At 52.5% G+C, this 11,269-nt stretch overlaps 1 protein-coding gene across 1 annotated transcript in view; it reads right to left on the minus strand.

The window, feature by feature from the left end:
• Positions 1–10,332, minus strand: part of LOC146770974 (cyclin-dependent kinase 12-like) — a 59,889-nt gene extending 49,557 nt beyond the window's left edge. The window contains exon 1 of the mRNA XM_085640382.1: positions 10,210–10,332. The gene's annotated coding sequence lies outside the window, so the exon portion shown is untranslated. The remainder of the gene's footprint in view (positions 1–10,209) is intronic.
• Between the last annotated feature and the right edge of the window lie 937 nt (positions 10,333–11,269).

Consider the following 11,269-nt stretch of genomic DNA (forward strand, 5'->3'; position numbering starts at 1 on the left):
GAAAGTTCATGGAGCGGATTTGAGGCCGAATGGCAGGACTCTGTACTGATAGTGCCGACGAGAGACCTGAAATCTGAGAAATTTGATGCTTCGCTGATACAGGGATATGAAAGTAAGCATCCTGAAGGTCGATGGCACACATCCAGTCCCCCTGGTGGAGATGCGGGAAGATCTGGTGCAGGGCCAGCATTCGGAATATCTCTTTTCTGACAAATCCGTTCAGGAGCCGGAGATCGAGAATGGGTCTGTACTCCGTGACCGCTCCTCGTTTTGGAACCAGAAAATACCGGGAGTACACTCCTTGATTTCTCTGCCCGGGTGGAACTTCCTCTATGGCATTCTTGGAAAGGAGTGTGGCCACTTCGTCCTGTAAAAGTCGTTTTTGGATTTGAGGGAGTGCCTGCCTCCGTGGTGGTATCTGCAGAGGGGGAGACTTGAACCGCAGCAAGTAGCCATGCTGCACAATATTCAGCACCCATCTGTCTTTTGTAATTGCTTCCCACTCTGCCAGGTGAACACTGATACTTTCTCCTACCGGAGTGGCGAACGAGCGCGGAGGAAGTAAGACCTCACTGCTTCGAAGGCTGCTTGGTGGAGGACTGCTGCTGTTTTGCATGTCCCCTTCCTCTGCCGCGGCCCCTTTGCTGGAACTGGGACCTCTGTTGATTTTGGGAGGACCATTGGGGTGTTTGAATGCGCTGATGGAATGCACGCTTGTCACCCTGACGAAAGCGCTTACGGAACTCCTTCCGCTTTTCCAGCCCCACAGCCTTAACCGTATCCAACTCTGCCTTCATCTTGCTCATCTGGTCGTCTGCGTGCGCCCCAAACAAAGACGACCCGTTAAAGGGGAGATTGAGAATCCTTTTCTGCGCATCCGGCTTGAGGCCTGTTAGCCTCAGCCAGGCCGATCGCCGTGAACAGACGCCCTGCGAGTAGCCATGCGCGGCGAGATCCGAGGCATCGGCAGCGGCGCTGATTATTTGGTTGGCTACCAGCCCGCCTTCCTGGAGAATTTCTGTGAAATCCTGCCGGTCCTCTCTCTGCAATTTTTCAGCGAACCTTGTAAGGGAATCCCACAAAGAACGATCATATCGCCCTAGCAGGGCTGAAGCGCTAGCCACCTTCATGTGCGAGGCAGAGGTGCTGCACATTTTTCTGCCGTAAGAGTCCATCAGCTTGCTGTCTTTCTCAGGGGGGACAGAAGATGACACTGAGGCTGAGTGAGCTTTCATGGCCGCCGCCACGATCACTGAGTCCGCTGGCGGGTCCGCCCTCAAGAATAAGGTATCCTCCGCAGGGGCCTTGTACTTCTTCGCTATTCGGGACGGCACCGCGCCCACCGTAGCCGGAGTAAGGAACGTGGCCATGGCAGGTTCCAACAATCCTGGCACCAAAGGTAGCAGAGGTCTGGGTGCTGACCGGTGGTGCAATGTATCAAAGATGACTGAAGTGGGTGCCAGAGGGGTGTGCAATGTGATGTTCAGTTTTTGCGCACCTCTACCCAGGACGTCGGAGAAAGTGGTGATGTCATCCACCAGGGAAACTCTAGAAGGAGGTGTAGAAGAGAAGGTCGGAGAGTAGTCCCGGACCGAGGACCTTGTAGATGAAGAGCCAGTATACGATTTGCTGCGTCGCCTCTTGTGGGGGCGGTCGCTGTGGTGAGCCCTGGACCGTGACCTTTGCTTTGACGGAGATCTTAGCCGTTTATGCGTGGATCTACGGTCCCTGGAATGAGACCGACGTGGGGGAGGAGGCCTCGGACTCCCTCGAGGAGACTTACTCTGACGCGGAGAGAAGTGGGATGGAGAATACGTGCGGGAGTATTCAGATCCCGGACTCCTACATGTGCCAGCGCCCACATCCTCCAGCCAGCGAGGTGACAGTCCGAACCTCTCTTGAGCCTTAGGCGACTTCTCCGGAGAGATCTGCACGATGTGCAGGCCTGGAGACGATGACCGCTCTTCTGAAGTGACTCGTCTCTCTGCGGGCACTGCTTTATCCTTTCGACGTCGACCCCCTCGACGTCGACGACGTTTGCATCACCATAGGTGCCGAGTGTTGAGTCTGGTGTTCAGACCTCGACGGCGGTCTCGACGCTGAACGCCGACGGCGTTGCGGAGACATAGACGCTGATCGCCTTCGCCTGACGTCGACCGGAGGACGTCGACCGTCCCGGACGTCGACCTGGTGACTTTGACGGCGACCTCCCTCGGCGTCGACTGGGCGACTTCGACGTCGACCTTCCATGACGCCGACCTGGGGACTCCGACGGCGACCTTCTACGACGTCGACCTGGTGACCTCGATGTCGACCTTCCATGGCGCCGAGTGTGGGTTTGTCTGGATGTAGAGCGACCCACTCGCGGCGAAACGTACGTCGTCGCCTCTCTCAACGCCGAACCCCTCGAGGGCGGCGGAGAGTGTCTCGACGTTGACGGAAGCCTCGACGGAGACAGTCCAGATCTCACCGGACTAGCAGCCTTCGAGCCCGAAGGACTGCGCCTCGACGCCGACTTACTTCTACGCGGCGGAGAATCTCGACGGTGAGATGACCCTCTTGATGCCGAAGTCGTCCTCTCGTGTGTTGACGGTACCTTCGACGTTGACGACAAATGACGTGCAACCTTGGTCTTCCTGGAGTCAGGAGAGGTGGTATGTCGCCGTTTTTGAGCCTGGGTAGCTGAAGAAGGTGGTCTAGAAGAAGAATGATCGTCCTCCCGACGGCTTCTTTCCTTCTCCAGCTGGGCATATAACTTGTTGCGCTCTCTGTCCCTCAGAGTGCGCTTGGAGAACTTCTGGCAGTGGGGGCACCGGTCAGGAGTGTGTTTAGATGGCAAACACACGATACACACCGAGTTTGGGTCTGCCAGCGCCATCTTATTTCCACAAGAAGGGCATTTCCTAAATAAAGGAGGCATACTGACTGGAAAAATTTCGAAATTTTACAGTACACCAGTAGAAAATGCCTTCAGGAACCAGAAGCTGTCAAAATTTTAGAGAAAAAATCAAATCTTCAAAACTTTCAGTCAAAGACTGAAGAGCTCAAGCTCCAGGATCCTCACAGAAGGAGCCGGAAAAAAGAACTGGCCCAACTGCCACCTGTAGTGCATCCTGGGAGCAGGGGGTCTCCTGCAGGCCTTAAAGGCACGGTCCCCCTACTCTAATGCCTTAAAGGCAAGGTGTCAGGTTATTCTTGTTTCTTTATACTCTACTGCAGCCTACAGGCGAATGCCTACAATTACAAGTTTGCTTTATGACAATAAAGCAGTGCTGTGTTACAATTGGCTTGGTGCTTCCTTTTTTCCTTATGGGTTAGGGGGCACTGCTAAGCAAACCTATGTAATTTACAGCATTACCATGTTTGAAACATTTTAGGCTGCATGTATATGTTTTCACATATGCATATATATGTATATATATGTTTTTTTCTATTTGCTCCGGGATCCCGCACATGGGCGGGGATTATTCATAGATTATGACTATTGATGAGTATCCCCTGGATGAGAACCCGGAGATATCCTTCACCTCGCCTCCCCCACCTGGGGGTGGGGTTGGCAGGCTGGCACATCCCCTGTCCTTATTTGGGGTTTCCGACCAAAGCTTCCCGCCAGAGTGGGGGGTTGCAGGGGCCTGGTGAAGCTCACAGAGGCGGCATGCCTTTGAAGCTTCCCCCTGCCCATCCTGGGGGAGGAGATTTAGCACCTCGCCCAGGATGTGCATTGTTGCAGGACCAGGAGAGCAGGGGCTCTCCTACCCAGGGGTCCAGCAACATGTCTGCTGGGTGGCAGCCTAGGCAGCCTCAGAGCAGACATGGATTTGTAGGTTAGGTTTAAGGGGGCACCTCTAAGATGCCCTCTGGGGTGCTGGGTACATTAAATCCCACACTGGCATCAGTGTGGGTTTAATGTGCTGAGAAGTTTGATACCAAACTTCTCAGTCTTTAGTGTTGCCATTATGGTGCTGTGGAGCTCGTGTTTGATGAGCTCTCAGCACCATGTACTCTTAAATGGCAGCACTGCACTTACAGTGCTCAGGAATGGACCTGGGCACTGTAGGGGCACAGGACTCCTGCTCCTGTGCCCACACCATTGGCATAAGGCACCCAGCCAGAGGGGTGACTGATGTATGCCATGGCAGTGTAGGTGATGGGCATGCCACACAGGGATGTGTGCCATGTCGACTTTGTTTTTGTCTTGCACCCAAACACTCAGCCTGCAAAGGCAGTGTGTGTGTGTAAGGGTACAGGGCCTCTAAGGGTGGCAAAAGGAGTGCTGCAGCTCTTAGAGGCCTTCCTTGGTCACAAAGCCCTGGGTACTTAGGGTACCATTTACCAGGGGCTGACATGTGGCCAGGGTTTGCCAATTTGGGTTTGGTTTGTTTTAGGGAAGGAACATAGGCCCTGGGCACCTGATTGGCAGGAGTCCAGGGCACACTCAGTCAAAGTACATTCAGCAATTCAGCAAAAAGTGGGGGCATACCATGCAAGAAAGATGGCACTTTCTCACACTGGTGCATTGTAGTCTTCCCAAGGATCATCTGATGGGCCAGTAATATCATCTGGATCATCTAAGGGTTGCTAATCTTCTGCCACCCCAGAATTATCATCCTCATCGTTATCTGCTGGTGCAGGGCTGTGTGGGATGAGTGGTGAGCGTGTGCGGGCAAGTGTAAGGGTCTGGCACTTCTGGAAGTGGTGTAGGTACTCTTATGGGAGAAGTTTGAGCATGTTTTTTGAGTGGGACTGGAGGTGTGGAAGGTGGTTCCAGTTTCCTTTTAGCAGGTGAAGTGATATGTCCAGTCTTTAGGTGAATAAGAAGAGTCTTTTGCTTTGGATCTGGACGGAAAAGCTCTTTTATGGGAGAATGCTCTCTCGATACCGACTTGTCATATTTGGGATCGAGCTGTTTGCTGGGTTTAGCAATGTTTAGTACAGTCTTAGGAGTAGATTGCGGTTTCAGTTGCGAAGATTTGTGGTCGGAAGCTTTTTTCGGTTCGAGTTTTTTCTTAGGATCGGAGATTTTGTTTGGATCTCGAGTTGTTGGTTCCGAAGCGTGTTTCGGGTCGACAGTTTCAGGTGCCGAAGTTTGCTTCGGAGCCGGACTTGGCTTCTGTTCGACCGTTTTTGTGCCGAAGTTTGCTTTGGTGTCGGAGTTTGTATAGGTTTCACTTTCGGTTTGAGAACCTTCTGTTTATCGGGACTGACTGGAGGCTGACTCGAGCCCGAGTCACCTAGAGGCTTTTTGGAAGTCTTCGTTGCTGGGCCCGAAGGCGGGGCATCGGAAGTTTGTGATCGGTGTGCACCTGGGCCCGAAGGTAGAAGTGGAACCGAAGCCTCAACCGGTGTGGGGGCATCAAGAGGGTTGACCCGTTGACCAACTGGAAGGGGATCGTCATCTTCTGCCTGCTCGTCTGCTTCGGAAGCTGAATCCTCCACTTCGGAAACGATGGGGTCTTCCTTCTGTTGTTCTTCGGACTCCGGTTGGACTGGAGTCTCCTCGACGAGGGTGTCTGGTGCCGATTAAGACAATTGTGCCATGACTCTCCGAGCTCAATGGTCTCGGATTGTCTTTTTCGACCGGAACGAAGCACAGGCCTGGCAATCTCGGCTTTCGTGCTCTGGGGACCAGCACAGATTGCACACCTCATGTAGATCAGTGTGGGGGAATTTGTGTCCATCCTGAGGGCACTTCTTGAATGGTGTTCTTTCCATGAGCCGAAGGCCCAATGGCGCAGTTGGGCCCAACGGCCCTAGACGATCACCGGAATCAAGAAGTGAAGGTTGTTCGAGAGGCGTGTATAAGGAAGTCTCCATCGAAAACAATACAGACGGTAGGAATCAAGGAATGCGCGTTGAAATGAGATCGGTAACGAAACCGAGCGGGAGTGACACTCATCCGAGCACGATGGCGGAAAAAAACAATCTGAAGATGGAGTCGATGCCCATGCGCACTATACTCCAGAGGAGTCATCTACCATACAAAGACTCTTCCAGGACAACAACAAAGTGTAATCATCCGGGCCCACCACCAGATGGCGATCTATGCACTAGTGTGTGATCTGCAGCCCATATGCCTTAAACACAGAGTTATCGGTTAACAGGCAAGTACTTTGTTGTGGGAGCTGGGTTTCTGGGGTTAGACTCCGGGGTCCACCAGGATCGAGGATGCACTCTCAAAGCAACCTCAGCGGCATGCACTCTCAAAGCACCCTGAGCGGCAGTAGGGCGGCCAGGTGCATAGTGTTGAGGCCAAATGTTATCCTATGGGGATAGAGGGGCCTCCGGTTGGTAGCTGCTCAAGAATAGGTCATAAGGTTGTGGGAGCAAAGTTCCTGGACTTTAGCTCAGGGCAAATGGGGGTTCAAGTTAGCATTAAAGGTACACCCCGCTGCGGCACTAGGGCGGCAGGGTGCTGTTTAGGCATTGGGTGCCCTGTTACTTTCAATGGGGATTCTCCGGTTCGCAAACACACTGCAGGTTCGGGGACGAAGGTCTTCTAGGAGCGACCACCACTTGAAGAGAAGGTGGGATACAGGGGGTCGGCTAGGACGCGGGGTGTTCAGTGCAGGTGTGTCTTTTAGGGTTGGATCTTCTTACCCGCTTCTGTTCGCAGTTGGGGGACCTTCTGGATTGTGGCTGCAGGCGTCGGCTTCAGGCAGGTCACTGATCACTGGATCTCGGGTCAGGGCACTAGGGAGACCTCCTTGTGGTGTTGAGCCACTCAAACTCAGACCATGAGCGACAGGTGCAGAGTGGTGCATACTCGTGGATTTTGCCAAAGCTGGAGTCTGTAGGTGAACAAATCCGGTGTTCATGGAAGACAAAGTCTTCTTTGGAAGGCAGGGCAGGTCCTCGGAGGTCTCGAGGTTGCTGGCTGCAGGACACACTGGAGTTTCGCTTCTGCAGGTTTGAGGTGGGGACAGGCCGGTAGGGCTGGGGCCAAGTCAGTGGGTGCCCTCCTCTTCTCAACTTCGGGGTGGCTGTTCGGTCCTTTTTTTCTTGATGTTGCTTGTACGAGGAGGCAAGGTTTGGGGGTGCCACTAAATATTAGAATTGGGGGCATTACAGGCAAATAAAAGGTTGGGACCAATGGGTCCCTTCTCTGAGGTGGGTTCACTCCCTATTATGCCACCCTCCAGTGGGAGCGGGGCATGAGCCTGTCCCTGGTTGGCGGAGTCCTCCCATCTGCAAGATGGTGGGGACAGATTTGTGCTTCACCTCGCCTCCCCCACCTGAGGGGTGGATTTGGCAAAGGTGGGCACACCTCTCTTCCTCACTTGTTTTTCCCACTGGTTCTCCCGCTCAAAGTGGGGGTCAGAACCAGTGGGGACCAGTTGCTAAAAGCAGCAAGTGGCCTGGGGAAGCTCACAAAGGGGGCAAGCCTTTGAAGCTTCCCCTTCGTAAACCCTGCCCATCCTGGGGGAGGAAGATTGGCACCTCGTCCCAGGATGTGCATTGTTTCAGGCCCCAGAGAGCAGCAGGCTCTCGACCCAGGGGTCCAGAGACATGTCTGGTGGTGGCAGCTGAAAGCAGCCACTCAGCCTGGACACTAGTGGTGGGTTAGTTTTCAGGGGGCATCTCTGAGATGCCCTCTGTGTGCATTTTTCATTAAATCCCACACTGGCATCAGTGTGGGTTTAATGTGCTGAGAAGTTTGATACAAAACTTCTCCGTTTTCAGTAAAGCCATTATGGTGCTGAGGAGTTCGTAATGACAAACTCCCAGCACCATATACTCTTAATGGCAGCACTGCAATTACAATGGCTCAGAATGAACTTCGACACTGTGGGTGTACAGGGCTCATGCACCTGTACGCTCACCACTGGTATAGTTCACTCAGCTAGAGGGGTGACTGATCTATGCCAGGGCATTGGGTTGTAGGCATGGCACACAGGGTTGTGTGCCATGTCGACTCTTCACTTTGTTCTGCACCAAGACACGCAGCCTGCAAAGGCAGTGTGAGAGTGTAAAGGAACAGGACCTCTGAGGGTGGCACAATAAGTGCTGCAGTCCTTAGAGGCCTTCCCTGGTCACAGTGCCCTGGGTACCTGTGGTACCCTTTACCAGGGTTCACCTGTGGCCAGAGAGTGCCAATTGGGTTTGGTCTTCAATGCAGTTTTAGGGAAAGAACATAGGCCTTGGGTACCTAATTGGCAGGAGCCCAGGGAACACTCAGTTAAAGTATATCAGCAGTTCGGAAACAAGCATTGAAAATGCAATAGGTGTTGCCTTTGATTAAGTTAAAGCCATTTGCTTTGCTAATGGTATCGTATAGCAAAGCAAATGGCTTTAACTTAATGAAAGGCAAGACCTATTGCATTTTTAATGCTTGTTTTAGTTTTTATAAAGAGCGAACTCGACCCGAAGGTATTGGAGCACTTTACATGAGCCCCATTTATACTACACAAGAACACATTTACTTTTTGTAGGCAGGGAGAGATTACATGATTTGCACAGAATCACAGGATGTTGATCCATCGCCAGGATTCAAACAGGGTTTCCCAGTTCCAAAGTTGGAAGCTCTGCCGTAATGCCACCACTATAGCAGTTTTTGTTGCCAATTTCTTTAAGGTCAGTGTGTAAAAGATGATCATAATATGGACCCCACCCAGGGATCCCAAATTATGGGTCACTGAGAGATGTGTTCCCAATACAAGCAGAGAGTCTCCCTTTGCCCGAGCCCAGCACTGCACCAGAGGCATCACACAGAAGAGAGGCGGAAACACAGAGCCAGTGGTGAGTGAAGACAGGCACGGAGGGCTTCCCTTCAGAGGAGGTGGTGGAGAGACAGCAGATCAGTCCCGCCCCCTCCTGAATCCGATACTAAGAGACTGTTTCCCTTTCACGGACTTCCCAGAGCTGGAAAAAGTCCCCAGTGGCCAAACAACCGGAGAAGGGCACGGGCGGGGCGGGGGTAGTAGCAGCTGTCTGCAGTGGTCACAGGATGGGTACGAAAGTTTGACTCAATCAGGAAAAAAAAAAAAAAGAGTGAAAAGTTATTGTCACGTGCAGCCCTTCATAGAGCCATGTCCGAAAATTGTATCTCGGCCAACTGGCGAGTTTGGGCGAGTATAGTCTTAAAACAAACAAACGCACAAACTTACTTGCAAAAGAAATACAACAGTCCAGCAAACAAACATGGCACCAAACGCGCGCCTTGAAAGAATTAGGAGGATTGTTTATAATGCTATGTCATCATTTTACAAGATCACCAAACCGTGGGGCACCAGGGTGGCTGTACAAGCTCACAAGTGTGGAGGTGTGCCGCTGGCTGTGGGGATTAGCCCCCCGTGGGGCCGCAGCACGCTGTTGCTACAGTGGCGACCCTGCAACAACTGAAAGATGGTGGGTGGCTTATCTCCGGGGTAGGTAAGCAGCAGTTGCCACAAAGTGCGGCAACTTTAATACATGGATTCATTGTCCGTCTGTGCGCACTGCGGTTGTAGTGTAGATGTAAGCAAGCACTGATTGTGCAGACGTGAACGGGGCTAGCACCAGTCTTTCACCATTATAAAATGACCACTATCATCCCCACCTGTTTACTGTTGCAAAGCCAATGTGTATCGCCTATGGGGTGGCAGAGTGGGCTAAAGAACGGTGATGGATCAAACCCAGATCTGTTGACTGGGTGTGAGTGTTTCATTGGTTCTGATGCTCCGTCCATCACCACCCCCTTTTGCATGCCTGGCAAAAAGCACCGATGCTGTCAGTGAATGCCGCGCCATAGTGCTTTCTTACTTTATTGCTATAGGGCGGGCATCGGGACTGGAGGCAACAGGAAGGGAAGTTCTTGTTTATTGCAAGCGAGGGGGTGGGAGACAACAAGGAGTAAGGTGAAGGGGTAAGCGGGAGGGGGCACAGACAACAGAGGGAGGTGCTCAGGGTAAGCTGACTACAATGGGAGGGAGGGGCTGGGGCAGGTAGACGGGCAGCAGCTGGTAGGAGCATTGCTTTAAATGTGTACACATCTATATACAAAGTCCGATTGAAACATTTGAAGCAACCAAGTAGACATAATGTAAAGTCCATGGCACTGTATAGCCATCGGAGAAGACATGCCCTTGGTGTGCATCAATCTTATTTGTATTGTTACTGCATTGATATAGCGCCTACTACCCCCGACGAGACGTTGAAAGCGCTTGCAAAAGACTGCTAAGGCTGTCCTTGGCCAGACACTAGAAGTGACAATGATAAAAGAGCGGACTTTACCCGAGGGGGGAATCTCTTTCGATGATGCCAAGAAGGTCCTCCAGGCGGTTGTAGTCGTTGGCGGGGCCCCCTGGACTGGTCTGCGGGGGCTGGCACTGCGTGGGCTACCACCAAGGCTAGCAGCTGGGCTCTGGTGTTCCGGGCTGCTGGCAGGACTTCCGGGGTGGCACAAGCCCTCAGCCCCCTGCCCGCTTCCTTCTGCTGGGGAGGAGGGGGGTCAGAAAATGCATTACACTCGGAAATACCACACATGTGCATCACACAGGAGGCGCCCCGCCAGGGAACCGACGTCACCATTGAATGTTAACTAACACTCAAGCAGTGAGACAGTTACGATTAAAACGGAGTTGGATTTGTGTTAATGAAAGCGGCACGTTTTTCAAAAGTAAAGCGCAGCCCTCGGGGGCAGGACAGGGATGAGAGGCTGCAAGTCGCTGGCGCCAATGGCAAGTTTTTGTTCATTGATTTCGGCAGCTGTGCATTACAAAAGAAGTGCACGGCTGCCATACTTGAACCTGAAGGTGCCTCGCACACCAGAAGTGTACATGATGTTTTACCCATGGTAACCACCCGACAGATCTGATTTTGCGCACCAGACCGATTAACCCATAGGCAAAAGCTACAGGATTAATTAAAGGGGGGGGGGGGGGGGAGACTTGAAATGAGAACGCGGCGGGATCTGACCTTTCCATTTCCATGCAGCACGCGGTGTCCCGTGTATTAATTCCCCGCCTCGGCGGAGAAGGAATGCAATACAGGTCTGTTCAATCTGGGACGCAGCAGATGCCAGTAAGGGCACAGCTTGTGGGGGGCCCAACTCCCCTGGGCCCCCCAAATCACACACCGCTGGAGAGACCCGGTTGCGGAATAGAAATCAAATATCCTAGCTTTTAATATAGTGAGGTGTGGGGGAGGGGTGCTCAATCACAGACACAGCTTGCGCTCCCCGCCCCCTTTCAGAACTGTGCCAGACCTTTCCGCTAAGGCCCTCCTTAAAAAATATAGCAAAAGATTACAATAACCATGTGTAGTGTTCTGTATTAATATAAGTACTAATTTT

This window comes from Triturus cristatus, unplaced genomic scaffold (assembly GCF_964204655.1).
Source record: "Triturus cristatus unplaced genomic scaffold, aTriCri1.1 SCAFFOLD_569, whole genome shotgun sequence".
NCBI lineage: Eukaryota > Metazoa > Chordata > Amphibia > Caudata > Salamandridae > Triturus > Triturus cristatus.